This window comes from Pinus tabuliformis, chromosome 2_2 (genome assembly GCF_031772625.1).
Source record: "Pinus tabuliformis cultivar Carrire ecotype Pingquan chromosome 2_2, CPIR1, whole genome shotgun sequence".
Taxonomy (NCBI): domain Eukaryota; kingdom Viridiplantae; phylum Streptophyta; class Pinopsida; order Pinales; family Pinaceae; genus Pinus; species Pinus tabuliformis.
Window position 1 is genome coordinate 618,766,962 of NC_142300.1, and position 20,984 is coordinate 618,787,945.

Genomic DNA, 20,984 nt, shown 5'->3' on the forward strand with positions numbered 1-20,984 from the left:
GGTCATGTTGGTAAAAATAGATGGACTTCTATTTTTAGACATATGGGTAGGTTTCTATTTTTATACTGCCAGGCTAAAAATAGAACAGTCGAATATTATTGTCTCATAATAATATTTAGACTATGAACATTATCTTATCCTCTTGGAGCACTTCAGTTTGAGCTACAGATGTGGCACATGCAGCTGCTAGAAGGAAATACGCTTTTCTTGTGGGTCAGTTGAGCTATTGCATGCAGGACTTCAGTTAGAACTCATGTGGTTGAGTTTGGTGGAGTTGATGGAGTTGTGTTCAGTTTGACTTGGTTGAACTAGTTGTATTTTAGTCTAACTAAAGAATACACTAGTGATGAGTTGTGTGAATTAAATTATTAATTAATTCACTAATTATTAATTCATAAAGCAACTGAATAATACATCAGTTAACTCAGTGCATGTATAGTTCAGTGGAGACAAGTGTTAGAGGTTGAGATTGCTATTAGTTGTGACTACAGTGTGACTATAGTTGTGCATGAGATTTGCACATGCATGGATGGAGATTGCCATGATGTCTTGCGTAGTATACCATGGGAATTCATTTTTACAGAGTGGATGATTTCTCTTGCAGATTGCGCAGTGGAGGCAGGCAAAGCAGTGGAGGCGATTTGAGCTGTGATTGATCAGATTTGAGCTAGTTTTGTGTGTAACAGGTGGAGATAGTACTGAGTACTTGTGAGGAGTATTGTACTATGTATTGTTACATGTTCTCTATCATTATAATATATGGATAGTGTGGGGTTTTCAGTTGTATTCTTTCCCTGGGTTACATACTGTGTTGATGTGTGCATGCGATTGATGTTTCATTGTTTTTTATGCTCCTAAATTGATGATAAACGTAGAGGAGATTATGTATTGTGAATGTATTCCACAATAGTGTATAATCGGGATAATATCTGTGAATAAGTGTTTAATTATTCAAAATTTCTACATGGTATTAGAGATGTTGATCATTAGATCTACTATTCATAAAGTGTTTACATTTTATTTCTTCAGGCAGAGTCTGTAATCGGGCCAGGTAGCCTCTGGATTCATCCTTCTTTTGGAAGGTGAGATATCCGGTAAAAGCCCATACAGTCAATCTCTGTATAAGAAATACCTTGTTCTCAAGAATACTAGATCAGAGGCGGTTGAGTTGTTGAGCTGGTGGAATTCGAATTTGCAACAGTGTTTTCTTGGTGTCAACGTGGCAATGTCTTTCAACGGATTGCGATTGGAGTATGCTCTTAAGGGCGGCTCAAACTATATTGCATGGAAGGACAAGATGGAGGCGGTGTTAGATGATAATGGGCTGAAGGAGTTCATAAAGGCTGAGGTCCCAAAGCCTACTGATGCTGCCGAAGCTGAGGTCTGGCAAAAGAAGATAACAAAGTGTCGAAGGATTCTGTTGGAGGGCGTGAAGGATCACATTATGTCCAGCCTGCATGGAAAGGCTTCTCCATACTTGATGTGGAAAGCGTTGACAGATCTATTCTAAAGCAAGAGCAATCAGAGGAAGCTGGCGCTCAAGGATAGACTCAGAAACATTAAATGTGAGAAGGGAGACAGTATGCCCAAGTATCTCACAAAGTTCACTCAGTGCAGGGATGAGCTAGGAAGTGTGGGGTTGACTGTCGATGATGAGGACTTGGTGAGCTTGGCTCTCCTTGGTCTTCCGAAGAGTTGGCATTCCTATCAGGACTCTGTCAATGGCCGGGATAAATTGCTAGGATGGGAGAGACTTTGGTCAGATCTTGTGCAGGAGGAGATCAGGCCAAATACCAGGGACGGATCTTCATCAAAGGGAACTGATGAAGAAATTTTTGCTTTGGCTGCCAAAGAAAAGAAGGGGAAAAGCAAGAAAGCTTTTCATTTCAGTGAAAAAGTCAAGAAGCAAGACATGTCCAAGGTGAAGTGCTTTCACTGTCACCAGCACGGACACTATGCCACTAATTGTCTGCGGAAGAAGAAGAACAAGCAAGCCGCTGGATCTGCAGCAGGAGAGGCTCTAGCCTCGCAGTTTGTGCTTGATTTTTCATTGATCACATGCTTGGTATCAAATGTGATGGGATCAGTGTGGTTCTTGGACAGTGATGCGTCTTTTCACATGACAGGAGATCAAGATTTGTTTTCTGATCTGGAGGAGAAAGATCTTGGAGTGCACATCAATATAGGCGATGATGGTAGATACAGTGCGACCGGTATTGGTACCATATTCTTTGAGAGGGAGTCTGGTAAACCCTTCATATTGAAGGAAGTGATGCATGTTCCAGGATTGAAGAAGAATCTTATCTTTGTGGCGATGTTAGAAGACAAGGGATATGATGTTGTTTTCAGTGAGGGAAAGGCTTTCCTGCGTAGCAAGACAACTGGAGAAACCTGGAAGATAGGGGTTCGAGTGAGGAACCTTTATCAGTTGCATGTAGATGGTTGTGCAGCAATGGCATGCAAGGCGGAAGGATTGGTGAGTCGAGATGATGGCGAGCTGTGGCACAAGAGATTGGGTCACCTTCACCATGGAGCCTTGAAGATACTACAGTAGATCACTACTGGGCTTCCTAAGGGCACACTTGTGCAGTTAGATCAGTGCAAGGGGTGTACCTTAGGAATGTTTGTGAAAGCCACCTTTAACAAGAAGGATAGTTGCACCACGACGATCCTTGAGATAATTCACACAGACGTGTGTGGACCTTTCTCAGTAGCTTCGACAACAAAACATAAGTATTATGTGATCTTTGTTGATGATTTCTCTCGAAAGTGTTGGATCTTTTTCATGCAGAAGAAGAACGAGACATACTCAAAGTTCTGTGAGTTCAAAGCACTGGTCGAGAAGGAGTCGGGGAAGAAGGTGAAGGCTCTTAGGAGCGATAATGGTGGTGAATACATCTCTGGCGAGTTCAAGGACTTTTGCAGTGCAGAAGGGATTCGAAGAGAGCTCATAGCTCCCCATAACCCACAGCAGAATGGGGTTGTTGAGCGAAAGAACAGAACGATCGTGGGTGCTACATGGGCGATGTTGCATGATCAAGGCCTACCCCTTCACTTGTGGGTGGAAGCATGCAATACTGCAGTATATGTGCAGAATCGTTGTCCTCACTGGATACTTGGCATGAGTACACCCGAGGAGCCTTATTCTGGTAAGAAGCCTGATCTTTCTAATTTGAGGATTTTTGGTGCTAACGTTTACATGCATGTGACGAAGGATGCCAGGAAGAAGTTGGAGCTGACCGTAGAGGTTGGGATATTTGTGGGGTACACTGATACACCCCACAACTATCATGTGTATTTTCCAGACAGTGGCAAGACTGTTGTGCGACGAGATATAAAATTTCAGGAGGAGAAAGCCATGAAGTGTTCGCTTGAGAGGCAGCCACACTTGCATGCGGATGAGGGGCTATTAGTTCCTAAAGATGAGCTTCAGGACATAGATCAACCACAAGACGAAGTTCATGGAGTGGAAGATACCACTCATGCAGCGTCAACCATCAGAGGGCGAAAGCGCTTGACAGAAGCTGAGCGATTGGCTCAATATGCAGAGAAGATTGTAGGACCACCTATAGCTCAACGTAGACAGAGACAGTCACCTGATCGGTACACTGGATACATGGCTCTTGTGAGCAAATGTGTTGTGACTGAGCCATCCTCTTTTGAGGAAGTTGTGGAGGATCCCGCATGGGTAGATGCCATGGTGGAAGAGTATCATTCGATTGCCAGAAACAGTGCATGGGAGATTGTCCCAAGACCGAAAGGGAAATCAGTGGTGGGTTCGAGATGGATCTACAAAGTTAAGCAGGCAACACGGGAGTGTGGAGAAGTACAAGGAAAGGTTTGTTGCCTGAGACTTTTCACAGATAGAGGGGATCGATTATGAGGAGAACTTTGCACCTGTCGCAAGGTATTCTTCCATACAGACGATTCTTGCTCTCTCAGCGCAGATGGGGTGGCACATTCATCAGATGGATGTGAAGACTGCGTTCCTCAACGGAGTCATTGAGGAGGAGGTGTACATTGAGAAACCTGAAGGTTTTGAGATCTTCAGCAGCGAGTCGCATGTGTGCAGGCTCAAGAGAGCGTTGTATGGGTTGAAACAAGCACCACGTGCTTGGTACACACAGATAGACAGTTATTTCACTGGACTTGGATTCTCCAAGAGTGAGGCGGATCCTAACCTATACCAGATTGTGGTGGAGGGTAAGTTGCTTATCATTGTACCTTATCTAGATGATTTGATTCTAACAAGTGATGAGTTGTTGATACTTTCATGCAAGGATGATCTTGCTAAGGAGTTTGAGATGAAGGACCTGGGCCTCCTTCATTATTTCCTGGGATTGGAAATCTGGCAGCGCAGTGATGGGCTATTTGTTTCTCAGGGTAAGTATGCTCGGGAGATACTCGAGAAGTTCAACATGCATGGCTGTAAGCCTATTGATACTCCTCTTCCTGGAGGTTAGAGAAAGGAGGATGCCACTTCAGTAGAAGAAGTGGATGCCATTGTTTATCGACAGTTGGTGGGGTCGCTTATGTATATGGTCAATACATGACCCGATATATGCTATGATGTTAACCAGCTTTCACAAGCTATGGTTAAGCCAACCAAGCTCTTCTGGAAGGCAGGCAAGCATGTATTGCGTTATTTAAGAGCCACATCGGGATATGGTTTGTGGTATAGACAGGAGGATGAGGTGAAGTTATGTGGCTTCACGGATGCAGATTGGGCAGGGAGCCCAACGGACAGAAAGAGCACATCAGGAGGGGTATTCAGTATCAGGTCGACAACAGTTTCTTGGTACAACAGGAAGCAGAGATCCGTGGCACTCAGTTCAGCAGAGGCCGAGTATATGGCAGCAAGTTTGGCTGCATGCGAGGCATATGGATGGGGAAGATCCTGGTAGGGTTGTTTGATTCATACTTGGAGCCTACTGTGATTTATTGTGATAACCAGAGTTGCATTAAACTCTCGGCTAATCCAGTATTTCATGATAGATCTAAGCACATTGACATCAGGTACTATCATATCAGATATTGTGTGCAACGGAGAGTCATGTTACTTTCATACATTCCAATGGAGGATCAAGATGTTGATATCTTGACAAAGGCGCTCACGAGGAGCAAATTCGAATACCACCGAGGCAGGATAGGGGTTGCTGATAATCCATATCTTGTTGAGAGGGAGCGTTGAGAATGCAACAAGATGATGTAGCTTAGTGGAAAGAAGTCGCCTTCACTAAGTGGGCCCGTAGACTATTTTTGGCGCAAAGTCTATTTTTAGACTATGTCTATTTTTAGACATATGGATCATGGTCTATGGGTTGCAGTATGTTATTTGTGGATTATTGGTCATGTTGGTAAAAATATATGGACTTCTATTTTTAGACATATGGGCAGGTTTCTATTTTTAGACTGTCAGGCTAAAAATAGAACAGTCGAATATTATTGTCTCATAATAATATTTAGACTATAAACATTATCTTATCCTCTTGGAGCACTTCAGTTTGAGCTACAGATGTGGCACATGCAGTTGTCAGAAGGAAATACGCTTTTCTTATGGGTCAGTTGAGCTATTGCATGCAGGACTTCAGTTAGAACTCATGTGGTTGAGTTTGGTGGAGTTGATGGAGTTGTGTTCAGTTTGACTTGGTTGAACTAGTTGTATTTTATTCTAACTAAATAATACACTAGTGATGAGTTGTGTGAATTAAATTATTAATTAATTCACTAATTATTAACTCATAAAGCAACTGAAGAATACATTAGTTAACTCAATGCATGTACAGTTCAGTGGAGACAGGTGTTAGAGGTTGAGATTGCTATCAGTTGTGACTATAGTTGTGCATGAGATTTGCACATGCATGGATGGAGATTGCCCGCGATGGATAGTGTAGTATACCAAGGGAATTCGTTTTTACAGAGTGGATGATTTCTCTTGTATATTGCGCAGTGGAGGCAGGCAAAGTAGTGGAGGAGATTTGAGCTGTGATTGATCAGATCTGAGCTAGTTTTGTGTGTAACAGGTGGAGATAGTACCGAGTACTTGTGAGGAGTATTGTACTATGTATTGTTACATGTTCTCTATCATTATAATATACAGATAGTGTGGGGTTTTCAGCTGTATGCTTTCCCCAGGTTACATACTGTGTTAATGTGTGCATGCGATTAATGTTTCATTGTTTTTGATGCTGCTAAATTGATGATCAACATAGAGGAGATCATGTATTGTGCATGTATTCCGCAATAGTGTATAATTGTGATAATCTCTGTGAATAAGTGTTTAATTATTCAAAATTTCTATAGATGATTCCACGAGTGTTAGACTTCATATTTATTATCACATTCATGAATTGTATTGTCGTACCTTGTTGGTTTTGTGGGCCCTGACCCAGGTTCAGCGTTAGTTAGCCAAACAAATCCCTACACTACTGGACCTTTCGGCAGTTTCTGCACCCTGAGATGATCGTGATATCAGTTTATACCCTCTGCCCCTACTTTCGCGTAGGTCGCTAAGCCTTAGGGCTTTGTCAGTCTACCCTTTATTCTGCCCTTCAATACCTCCACGAAGGTGTACGATTGACCTTCGCGCAACCCTAAACCTTGGTCCCGTACTTTCGCGCAATTATGACAATGTATTGTATAGGTTCCAAGTTATTTCAAGTGTTTTACTTATCTTACTAATCAATCACAGTTAGCACCGCATAGACTGATAGCCTTACTTGCGTTCAATTAACCGATACAATCACAAATATTTGCGCATCAAATAAACATTGTAAATTAAACCCAAGACGCAATATAATCAGATGCATTAATAGGAACTAAATACACAATAATTGCATAATACTTCTCCTTATTGATATCTTCCAGTTTAATACACACTCTATTCGCCCTACACTCACACCTGCAAGGGTCCGTGCACTCAGCTGCTGACTTCCACCCTAGGCCTCTACGCACTCAGCTGGAGAGCCTCTACCTATGCTAAGAGCCGAGAACACTTAGACTTATCCACTCTACTTTGCTTTTTTCCTTGATTCACTTCTTAGAGCTTACTTACTTAACTCCTTTTTATACAATCCCATGGTTCGCGGACCATGGGTGGATCTTTATAGCCAAGTTGACACTTTACAAAATAAAGGCGGATAACCTTTTATGACTCTTGACACCTTCGCGCTCCGCAACAACAAAATGCAGAGACTTTACAAATTTATTACAAAATTATCCCAAAACATGGGATTTTAGCCCCAAAACTACTCTTGGGGGAACCCGTTCCCAACAGGACCCCAACACAAACATGGTGACTCACCCTCAAGTCACTCTGCGGGTGTCGAGATCTTGGCGGAAAGACCTCCCAGCTTGACCTGTATGACTACCACTTCGGCGGTGCACTACGCGACTGTCTGCTTCACTTCCTCAACCAACTGCTTTGTCGCTGGTCCTGAAATGTTAGCCTGAAGCTTCTACTGAATCACTTGCAAATTAGCAAGCTTACCTTCAATGGAACACAGGCTGGGCCTTCAACTGTAAATCTATAGGTAATTTTGAATTCAAATCCGACCGTTTTCCCCACATTCAGTTCATTAATGCCGGATTGGCGGTATATTTCCAAGGATCTTACCCATAAATTTTGTCTTAAATGCCAGCCAGCCACTCCATTTGGCTGCATTCTCATCGTCAAATCATGAACAGTGACTTTAACGGTCACTTTACGGTTGACATGTGCGGTTTTTCTCTGGGTAGCGCAGCTCTCTTCGCGTTGTCGCGAACCCTATGACATTGCCTCGTTCCACGCAATCCTCCAATCGCGCAATTCCCCAACCCGGCTAGTGTAGTTTACAGTCTCGTGCCTCCTTTCAACTGCATAGAACGCTAAGACTATGCTACATTCATATAATCATCTGGCTGAATCACTGGTTTATGGCTTCAATCGACTGCCATTCACTTTTCCTGGGAAGGGATCTCCATTCAATTTAACCAATTGAACTTCTCCACCGTCGATAGTTTCCTTAATAACATAGGGCCCTAGCTAGTGCATTCTGAATTTCCCTGGAAATTTATCAAACTTGTTGTCATATAACAAAACCAGATCATTTACCTTAAAGGTGTGCAGTTTAATGTGTCAATCATGCCATGCTTTTTCGCGCTAATTTTCGACCTGTTGGTGAAATCCAGCCATAAATATTTCTTCCTCAAGCTCAGCAAGTTGCACAAACCTCTCTTCCAGGGCTCCGTGGTCCGCCATACTCGCGAGTGTCGCTATGCGCAGACTAGGAACAATGTATTCCATGGGCATCACTGCTTCAACGCCATATACAAGCCTAAAGGGTGTCTTTCCAATCAACTTTTTGCATGTCGTTCGATAGGCCCATAGTATTGTGGGTATGCACAGGTCCCAATCACTTTTCTGAGCATTGCAAACCTTGGCCGGCACGTTCTCCAACACCTTATTGAATGCTTCCACCATCCCATTATTCTGTGGGTGATAAGGCGTTATTTTCCAGTGATACACCTAAAATTCCTCTGTCAGCACACTGATCGTCTCATTTAGAAAGTGCATACCACGATCACTCATCAAAGTCTTTGGATACCCAAATCGCGTCAGTACATACTCAAAGAGAAACTTCGCAGCGGTCGCACCTGTGCAGTCCTTCACAGGTTGTGCCTCCACCCATCGAGTGAAATACTCAGTCTCGTGATAATGTACCACGCTCCCATCTTCTTTCCTTGGGGCTGAATGGGTCCCACAAAATCTATGGCCCATTTCTCGAAAGATTGTAACGTCATTTGTGGGTTCAGGGGAAGCTCATATCTCCGTGATGGCCTTCCAGTTCTTTGACACACGTCGTACACCCTGCAATAGGCTTTGGAATCCTGATGGAGGGTTGGCCACCACAAACCTGCACGTAGAATCTTTTACATGGTCGCTCTTCCTACATAATGGCCTCCCACAGCACCCCCATGAGCGTCTGCGAGGATACTGCTTCTTTCAAACTCTGGTACATATCATTGTAATACTTCATCAGACCCCATTTTGTACAGATGTCCGGCAATGACAGAAAAGTTTGCGGCGCACACCACTACTTTTTATGTTGGACGTGTAGCCTTCTGGGTCAGTTCCTGTCGTTAGGAAGTGTATGATGTCTTCAAAGTGACCATCTACGACATGCATTGTAAAAAGTTGTGTGTCAAGCAATCCCTCCTCCAAATTAGTGGGCTCTTCCCCCATTTCGATGCGCGAAAGATGGTCTGATCCCATGTTCAATCATCCAGGCTTAACAATAACTTCAAAATCATACTCTTGGAACAATAATAACCACCTACAAATTCTCCCCTCCAACACAGACTTATTGACTAGGTATTTCGACGCAGAATGATTCGTATGCATTTTAAAATGTCCACCCAGCAAATAGTGTCTAAACTTTTGGAGCACGTATACCATGGCTAATCCTTCGCGTAGAATATCCCATTTGCCTGTGCCATCGTGGACTCTATCTCCAAGTACCAGTTCATTGGGATGACACCCAAGGTGTGACAAAACAAGTGCACCCATTCAGGTTGGGGCTTCACGCCATAGGCCTTAGCCCATTTAGCCAAGTGTGCGCACGGATCGTCATTCCCATCATACTTGTCTGTCACTCGTACCCTCGGCTTCCCAAAGCGTTCTCTCATCATCCTCTTGCGCTCACGCCAATCGTCAAAACTACCCTTGTGCGTATCCCACCATCTCGTAGGTGTAGCGCACAGTGCATAGTCCAAAGCCTGGAAACGCTGCATCTCTAGTACCTCCCTCTCAAATGCATCCAAAAACACATCCACATCATTTAAGCCATCATAAGTGGGCAAATTTCGTACCTTTGACGACACACAACGGAGCGATTGGGTCATCATGTTACAACTCATTGTAGTTACTTCATGTAGCTGATTCTGCCAATGCTCTAATTCTTCATCCAAGTCTTAGGTGCAGGAACTCTCGTGATCCCATGCAATTCGGCCATCTACTGTCAGATTCACCCAATCTTGGTCTCGCACTGTTATTTTATATATGCAATACAAATCATCATGGCTTTCATAATCGCGGACTGGTTCAGTATAGCGGGATCCTTCAAAAGGATCTAGGGGTTCTATTACGCAAAGCAATTTCATTTCAAATATCAACTTTTTCTTCTTTAGGTTGATTACCCCGTTCATGTTAGTAGCCCAATCAATGCCAAGGAGCGCAGGGTAGGGGTTGTTGTCATCCATAATTTCTATCACTTCAAAGTCAGCCAATGTGCTAGCGCCTTCAATATCTACAATTTCTCCTTGCAGCCGTCCCATGGGGATGATTTTCTATTTATTTTCCATCCTTAACTGAATTGGAGACCACTGTAGTGCAGGTCTCCCCATCCACTCCAAAGTCTGATTTGGAAAAACGTTCGCGTCTGACCCCAGATCCAGAATAACCTGATCCATTTCATATTCTCCTATCAGCATGGTGAGTCTCATCTCACGCCCTATACTTGCCTTCTGCTTACCAATCTTCTGTACCACACGCGGTTCACCCGAAGTGTTTCCGGTGCATTTATTTATAAGTTCCTATAACCCCTTCACAACCTTGCTATAGCGCAACAACTTCATGCAGGTATTTAGAAAGGTCGTAAGCATAGAAGGGTCCATTTCCTAAACAGATTTATCCCTGCTCCCTGAGGTAGAGGCCTCATCGAAGCTCTTTTTTGATTCCATGAACGTTTCGCGTGTGCTCTCCAAATCAAATTCAACCTCCTTCGTTGTAGATTTGCGAACTCATGCGTTGTCTTTGGGTTGTTTCCCCTTATCGTCGCCCATTGCAATTCCACTTCGAAGCACTATATTCACATTCAGATCCTCTTTGCGAGGCTCAATGCTCATCATCTGCAAGTTCTGAGTCAGCTATGGTGGTAGCACCGCTTTTTCATGTATCCTGGCTATCAGTGTAGGACAGTACTCCATCTCATGATCAAACTGAGTACAATATTTTCATGACGGACGTGTTTGGTTAGTGCATTCACAGGCATAGTGTCCTGGTCCTCCACAATTGTAACAGATCAGCTGTCCCCGACCTCTGCTAGGTCCTCCTCTGCCTCAGCCTCGTCCACGCCCTTGAAAGCCTGTTCGCGCCATCCCAGCGCTCTGGTCAGGGGGGCGCGTTTCTACCTAAATTCTATAGGCCAATTTTCTATCCATCATCAATTCGTAACTTCGGCAGTTGCGCTCATCATGCCCTACCGACCTGCAGAAGTTATAGAACAATTGTTGTAGTGTTTGTACAAACTTTTGCAGCAAATGATAGTTATCAGTCGTATGTTTCCCTGCTACCTGACATATAGCGCACCACAACGCAGGCCCTGCGCTCGGTCCTACTTGGGCTTTCGGCCTCAAAGGTATCGGTCCTCCTACTGCAATATAGTTTGCAAAGACTGGGCAGTGGTCTTTGTCATGCCCCTGGCCCTTACATTTCAGGTACCATATCTTTTCGTGTGCCTTTGGTCGAACTATTCTATCTTGCTTCAAGATTTGCATTTTGAGGCAAAGATTTTACAACTGCACATGGATCTGCTGAACCCCCAGATTCAGATCTTGCATCGGTGTTTCATGCAGTCTTATTGCAATCTCCAAGGCCTCTGCCTGAGTCGTAATCTTCTGTTGTGACAGTGCAACCCTTAGGTGAGGCAGGAGCGAAGCCACAAACCACTCGCGGTGTTGTCCATCTGTTAAGTTCATATTAGCTTCATGGATTTTACACTTCAATCTCTGATCCAATTCCCAAGGTGTCTCACCTGGTTTCATCGCGATTTCCTTGAACCCCACAATCGACTGTGCCTCAGATTTAGGCCTACTGAACTCTTTATTCAGCGCGGTTTGGATCTTTACCAACCCAACGTTTGGGTTATCATTAGAGTACTTGATGTACCAAGTTAGCCTGTGATCCTGTAAATAAATAACCAACATTTCCTTCTTGATGTGATGGTTTGTCATGCCCTGAGCTTCCCATACAGCTTTTACGACAAACCAGAACTGGTCTGGGTCCTCATTTCCCAAGCCCTTAAACAAAGGCAGCTTCACTAAATTCGCCATGTTGAACTATGGTGGAGGTGGTGGTGGTGTGGGCGAAGACGCAAGTGATGGTGGTGAAATTGGAGGTGGTGTAGGTGGAGGTGGCAATCGCGGGAATCCTTGTTTTATCAACTGAACTGCACTTCGTAGAGAAGCCTGCGCTACTCCCTCTTTGTTACTTAAAGGTGGTGAAATCAGTGGGTTATATTTAGGGCCCTTTCTTCCTTTGTTCCTATAACTCTTTCCACTTCGTGTAGCTCCGAACATCAAGGTAGCTACATAACTCGTTTTTCGCACAATTACATCTTAATCCAAATATTTAAAGACTTCAAGTACTTACCTCGCAACCTTTGAAAAAGCGTCGCTCCGCTTCATTGTAATTGATTGAGGTATTGATCGTGAATTCAGTCACAAATCCTCCTATGATACGATCGAGCCAATGATCTACAACACAGGCGATCTTACCCTCAGAAGCTTCCAGTCTCTGTACTAGCTTTGGAGTCCAGCCAATAGGACCGTGAAGCCTCCACCTTCCTTGGCTATCCGTTAGCTTCACGATCCACTCGTATAACTCAACTAGGAAGGAACATAAAAATATCTCGTGGATTTTTGTATACAGGTACCTTTCTAGCCATTGTTCCTTTTTCAACCACGGGTTTCTATTCTCCTACGCCACGCATTCGTGGATCTTTCTATCCAACCAGTCCTCGATCTATTTCTCAGTTGGATTCCAGTGATACGACATCACACATCTCTCATGTAGATTATGGTCCTGACAACGGAACCATTTGTTGGCTTTGTGGGCCCTGACCCAGGTTCAGCGTTAGTTAGCCAAACAAATCCCTATAGTACTAGGCCTTTCGGCATCAGCCCGCAGAGTGTGGACCGAAGTCTCACCCGAAGCAGTATGGGGGGATGTTGGAACCAAGTTTTCGCACCCTAAGATGATCGTGATGTTGGTTTATACCCTCTACCCCTACTTTCGCGCAGGTCGCTAAGCCTTAGGGCTCTGTTAATCTACCCTTTATTTCGCCCTTTAGTACCTTCGCGAAGGTGTATGATTGACCTTCGTGCAGCCCTAACTCGTGGTCCCGGTACTTTCACGCAGCTATGACAATGTATTGTATAGGTTCCAAGTTATCTCAAGTGTTTTACTTATCTTACTAATCAATCACAGTTAGTGCCACATAAACTGATATCCTTACTTGTGTTCAATTAACCGATACAATCACATATATTCGCGCATCAAATAAACATTGTAAATTAAACCCAAAACACAATATAATCAGATGCATTAACAGGAACTAAATACACAATAATTGCATAATACTTCTCTTTATTGATATCTTCCAGTTTAATATAGACTCTATCCGCCCTGCGCACACAGCTGCAGGGGTTCACGCACTCAGCTGCATACTTCCACCCTAGGCCTCTACACACTCAACTGCAAAGCCTCTACCTATGCTAAGACCCGAGAGCACTTAGACTTCTCCACTCTACTTTGCTTTTTTCCTTACTTCACTTCTTAGAGCTTAATTACTTAGCTCATTTTTATACAATCCCATGGTCCACGAACCATGGGTGGATCTTTACAATTGACTTGACACTTTACAAAATAAGGGCGGACAACCCTTTATGACTCTTGACACCTTCACGCTCCGTGACCACAAAATGCAAAGAATTTACAACTTTATTACAAAATTATCCCAAAACATGGGCTTTTAGCCCCAAAACTGCTCTTGGGGTAACCCGTTCCCAACATACCTTGAGAGCCATTATCATTATTGGTGGTTTCTCTTGTGCCTGTTAACAGTCCACATCATTGTCTAGTAATTAGGTGGTTTTTTAGCATGTTCGACTTCGACACCTTCATTCGCATGTTAGAATTCGTACTTTGATCAGATTGGGATGGAGCACAAGACCTTGAGTCTTATCTGATATGACTCAGGCTGCGTGGAGTTATGTGTTATTCATGATTGTACACATTTCCGCTATACATATGGATATGACCGTACCGTGGGACTTTATATTTATGATGATGATCCTTCTATATTGGATGGATGCATCCATGCCTTGGATATTAGATTTACAGATGATCCTTCTATATTGGATGGTTGTGCCCATACCATGGATCTTTTCACATAGTCCTTTTATCCGGATGGTTGTGTCCATACCGTGGATTCATGTTTTGATATCAAATATGTGTATGTATATACGTCTTTGATTTGCATGTCTCCTGACAGTGTTTTATTCTCGTCCTTTCAAAAGCTCGTAAAGCATCTCAACCATCACTCCCCATTCTGCCTTCATGCTTTAAGGGGCATTTGTTACACAATATTTTGTCACACCTCTTACACTTCCCTGTGACATACCCCGAAGTGCCCAAAACATGACCGTAATTTAGTGTACTCATTCATATATGAAGCTTAGATCCTCCCTCAGACATTGATCGAAAAATGCCTTGAGCTTCCCCTAAAGGAAATAGCTTTTAAACCCTAATTTGAGCATCACTTCTCTTATGAGACTGAAAACCGCGATGGTTTCCTGTTGTATTATACTTATCCCACAATGGCATCACTCTATTTACTTGTATACCCGAGATGATCCCAAAAAGGCAATTTTTCCAAAGAGGATGAGAAGCTTCGTGATCTAGAAGCTTCTAGAGCGGCGAGTTGGAGGTTGTTCGGTGTAGATGAGGTTGAGTTCTCCCAACTTGGCCTCTTGGTGTTATCCATGTGAACTGCCTCCTTGAGATGAGGGCCTATTCCTATCTTTGGAGAGATCCTAACTCCCTTTCCCTGCCTATATATTCATCTTTTCCCATTCACAATTGGTTGGTCTATGCCTATTTGCACCCTTATGCTAGGATTGTGCCTATATGATACTCATTTGGCTAGGAGAAGGAGTGCTTGGAGAACTTAGCTTGGACTTGAATATTCATTCAAGGAGAGCCTATCAACATCAAGGCTTGGTTGTATGCTTCCCCTTATTTTCTATTAATATACAACTGTTGGTTCATTTTCCCTAAATGTGTATGCTCGCGTATCATTTAGCTTAACATTCCTTGATCAATTAAGTAGGTTGCTTTTGAGTATGCTATTTTTTTTGCATGCCTTGTTGTGTCTTGATCATAAACGCCGAGAGCAGTAAGAACGAGCGCACGGTGCAAGTGATTTGAGATCTTCAACAAAGGACGACTTGATAGCATCAGAACGAGGTAGGCCATCTTCTTCGTCTCTCTTTTCAATTGCAACTTAGGAAAGTGTCTAGTAGATTGTCACTTTGGTTGCTAGACCCACTCATTATGCTAGAGGGATCATCTCTGTCTGCATAGAGGATTTACCTAGACAACACTTGCTGTCCCTCGAATTTTTTTTGTTCATCTTCGTTGTAGGACATCGTCGAGTCTACTGCGAACTCAGTAATAAATCCTCCAAATGTTGTCAACCCAGAAATCACCAGCTCTTGAAATTTTGTTATAAGTGTTCTTTATTTTTTGTATTAATTCCTGGATTCCAATGCTTAGTTTCGTCTCCTTTAAAGCAATTATTTATTTCCGTCAATCTTGAAATTCACTCGTACAACTCCACAGGAAATGAACCAAAGAAAATTTCATATTGATCTCCAAAAATATATCATTGTAACCACCTTTAGATGGTAGTTTAGGGTTTCTATTCTCATGATCTGCAAATTCTCATTCCTTCTTTCCCCCCACTATTGTATTTCCTTCTTAGATGGATTCCACATATACACCCCTCACACAGATCTCGGTCCCGACAACAAAACCATTTGTTGGTTTGAGGTTGGGCTGACCTAGTTTCAATTATTTTGCTTCGCATCAACAAAACCCTCAATCACTAACCCTTTCGGAAATGACCTGCAAGCAAGTCGCAGTGTCACCCAAAGTGATTATGGGAGGTTACGAAACCGGGTTTTTGTATCTTGAGGGATGTTGCACTGTGGAAATTCTGTATTTTCTTTATGTTTTAACTCTTATAAACAACTTCACATAATAAACAACATCACACTTATTGACTACTTCGCATAATTACATTCATCACTTAAGCATAACATAAACATTCATAAACTGTGCAACACTGAAATAAAGTGCAAATAATAAGTAAATGAACACCGAGACACAGATTTTATCGTGGTTCATCCCAATGTGGGACTACGTCCACAAGAATTGTTGCTTATAATATGAATTTGATACAACAAACAGTTTTTCCCTGCACACACAACTGCAGAGTGTTTGTGCACACAGCTGCAGAGTGTTTGTACACACAACTGCAGACCTAGGCCTCCACGAACACAATTGTGGAGCCTCGCCCCTTCTCCGAAGTATAGATCAACATAATACAACCATAAACATAGATATGACCCAATACATCTTGTCTTCTTCTTTATTATTCATCCCTATATATACTATTACATTAGGGATTACATCGCTACATTACCATGCACCCGATACTAAAATACAAGGGACTATGGCCCAAAACTAACATCTTTACAGTATTTTAATGCTTTTTACAAAAAGGAAGGGGCTTCGCCATGAAGCCCCGATGTTGCGCGCTGACTTTGGTACGTGATCTTCGTCATTCTCTGTTGCTCTGCTACGTAATTCACTTCGTACTCTACGGCATCATTTCTACTGCACGCTTCCACAAGACTTGGATTTCTTCCCAAAATCTGCCCAAAATCTAGCCAAGTTGGGCTGCGCCCAACAATCCCCACCCTAGGGCAGGGGTGCAAGGTAATATTGGGGAAAGCACAATATTATGAGGATGAGGTGGAGGGCAATATTGAGAAAGACATAAGGTGAGGTTGGGGGGTAGTATTGGAAAAGTGTTGGCCCCCACCCACCTTATGTTTTTCTCAATATTACCATCCATCCCCACCCTCATTATATTATGTTAATATATATTATGTTTAACATAATATCATGAGGGCGGGGTGAAGTTTAATATTGGAAAGGTGGTGGTGGAGGGTAATATTGCGAAAAACATAAGGCAAGGGCGGGAGTGATATTGAGAAAAGCATAATATTACATAGGAGCAGGGGTGAGGGCACTTAATGTTATAATATAATATAGGGTGAGTTGTATAACATCCCATAATCCACTTTTAGTTCCCCTTGTTCCAATGTTATACCTTTATTTAATAAAGAGTCTGCCATTGTATTCATCTCTAAACACATGATAAAATTGTATATGCAGGGTTGGAATTTGAATATTCTATTCACTTTTCAATTTATAATTTATAATTTCATGATAAAAATTAACCTTCTTTAAAAAAATGTGGACCAAATAATTTTTCAAATTATAATTTTTTAATTTTATGATAAAAATTACTCATCTTAAAAAATGTGAACCAAATAATCATGGGATGTTATACAACTCACCCATGCAATGAGGATGGGGGTGGGAGGTAATATTAGAAAAAAATAATATTATAATATAATAGGTGGGGGGATATTGGAAAAAAATAATATTATCATGAGCACAACGTGCTAACATTGGGGAAAACATATCATGAGAAACAGGGGTGGGAGGTAATATTGGGAAAAACGTAATATTATCATGAGGGTAGGGTGCTAACATTGGGAAAAACATACCATGAGGAATGGGGGTGGAAGGTAATATTTGGCAAAACATAATAGGTGGGGGTAAAATTATGAAAAACATAATATTATAATATTATGTTTTTTCCAATATTACCTCCCACTCCCACCCTAAAAAGCATATCGTGATGGCGATGGTGCAAGGGCCACCCACACCAAGTTCATAATCCCACCCTCAAAAACATATCATGAAAACAAGGGTACAAGGTCATATTGGGAAAAACATAATATTATAATATTACTCCCTACCTTATAATATTATGTTTTCCCCAAAATTATCCTTAAACCTAACCCTTATCATATGTTTTTCTCAATATTATCCTTATAATATAATAATTTAACATAATAAGTGGGGGTAATATTGGGAAAAACATAATAGGTGGGGGTAATATTATGAAAACCATATTATATAATATTATGTTTTCCCATTGTTACCTTCCATCATGGCCCTAATGACCTCGCCCTCAAAAACATATCATGATGATGAAGGTGCAAGGACCACCCCCACCAGGCTTATGACCCTGCACTGAAAAATATGTTATTGGAAAAACCATAATATTATAAGGTGGAGGGTAATATTGAGAAAAACATAATATTATAAATTACACCCTACACTAAAATATTATGTTTTCCAAATATTATTCCTTGCCCCGCCCTTATGATATGTTTTTCTCAATATTACCCCCCGTCCTATAATATTATGTTTTTTTCCCAATAATATCCCTCAATTCGCCCTCATAATATTATGTGAGACATAATATATTATATTAGAATAATATCATGTGGACATGGGTAAATGGTAATACTGGAACAAGAGGAATGAGATAAAATTATGTTTTTTCCAATGTTAACCCCACCCCTGTCTTATGTTTTTTCAAATATTACCCTTCACCCGGACGCTCATGATATATGTTGATATAATATTTATATTAAGAAAAACATAACATCATAATATTATATTTTTCCAATGTCATCTTCCACTTCAATCCTCGTAATATTATGTTAAACATAATATCATAATCCCCTTGTGCCTTTCTCAATATTATTGCCCATATTTCCAATAATAACCAATAATAATAAGTAAATAAAACAACATAAATTTACCACTTTTATTGCACACATTTCTAATAATAATATATATAAAAAACAACATATTAAATTTACCACTTTTATTTATATATTTTTAATATTCCTATTAAAAAAAGTGATAAAAACTATCAATTCTCATATCCAAAAAAACACAAATAAATAAATTTAACTAGCAATCATTTTTATATTTCACTATAAAATTAAATTGTTTATAGAACTTGATTACATATTTTTTTATCCAATTTCAAAGGCAATCATTATGAAATGGTTCATATATATTAAAATTTAAATCTGAAATATGGTCACAATAAGCATTCACCTTACCATTTAATTCCATTAACTTCCTCACTGAATAATAATAATATATAAAGCTATTGGATATAAAGGGTTGGAATCTGAATATTCTGTTCACTTTTCAATTTATAATTTTTTAATTTCATGATAAAAGATAAATGGTCTATCTTAAAAAATTGGACCAAATAATGAACGAAGTAACAGGTTGAACCATTCAAATCATACAAATTATACGATTCAAACTTATCGCTTCTCAATGTCAATGTCAATCAAGATTTCCGAAATCTAAATAACTTTTTATATGTATATATAATCTCTTTAACTTGTAATAAAAAAGAGTTGTTTTTAGTATGATTTGTTTTGTAATAAAAAATTTGAGGTGAAATTTTGATTTGTGTTATTTAAATTAGTTTTTTGAGTGTGTATACGAATTCAATGCTTTCGAAAACCAGGATATTTTGATTGCACACGATTACTTATCAAATTTTTTATTTCAACACTTTGATTGCACAAAATTACCTATCAAACTTGTGATTTCAATAAATTCTTGCCAAATTTTAAAAAAAATTAAACAGAAAAAACCCAAAAAATAATACTAAAAACAACTCCATTAAAAAAACCAAAAAATAAACATATATGTATGTAAAGTCGAGACGGTTCACATTTGGGAAAATTAACTCACTTTAAAGTTGAAATTCTTGTCTCACATCAATGTTAATTTCCACAACATTTCCGTGAATCACCAGCGTAACGTGGTCCCCACATTCACTGTATGGATAAGTACAAGTTGCGAGGATAAAATTGTCGTGTTATCGGATTCTTACGTGGTCCCCACATTTACTGTATGGATAAGTACAACTTGTGAGGATAAAATTGTCGTGTTATCGGATTCTTTAGGCTTCATGTACCACTGTCACATCATTTTGATGGGTTAGTTGGTCTTTCATTTCATAATATGCAAATGTGTTATATACTTTGGAATATTTTAAAATTATGATAAAATATAATTATAAGTCTTTAAGTGTCTTTAACACATTTATGATTAAATTGATTGATTTATTTGTTTTATGTTTTTGGAAATTTTTATATAAGTTTTAGTAGAATTTATTTTAAATTTAGATAAAGATTTATTATAGGGTTGAATTATGAACTCTCTATAAAAATGTATTCTAAATTTTTTAAAGTGATAAATCTATATATACATTTAAAAATATACTTTAAATAACAAACACTTAGGATTCTTAAAAAAATTGTTTTATCTAATTTCAACCAAAATCTCTAAAATATAAAATAATTAAACAACCCATCAAATTTAACTATAAATTTACGGAAGCACAATCACATAATATTTATATTAGGTAATATTTTGTCATTATTATTTTTATTTTAATATTAAATTAAAAACAATATATTTATTTATAAGATATTGCCCACCCAAATTGTATAAAATTATATTTAACATAAACATTTTATAAAACAATATTATTGCTCCCTTTTCCTACCTATTAATTTATCATTCACAATTTTATATTACAAACATCAACCTATTAAAGTTAAGATATATAAAATTACTTCCATCATTGAACAACATGTATATAAAACTCTAATTTAAATCTATGGATTGGAGTAGCTCTAATTTATTAATAAAAATGCGATTTGAACGTGGTTAACCTTCAATGGTGGAAATATTCATTATCATTGTGAGTCTTGGGATCTCTAACGTAAGCTCTAACCCTCTTCTACTATAGTTGGATTCATTGCATATATGTTAAAAATTATGATTTAATAAAAGAGAACGAATTTTTTGAATCAACAATTATATCTAATCATTATTTGATTATAAAATTTGGTGGTAGAAATATTGTAGTTAGAAATTAAAGAAAATTTGGTGGTGGAAACAAACAATCGTTAGA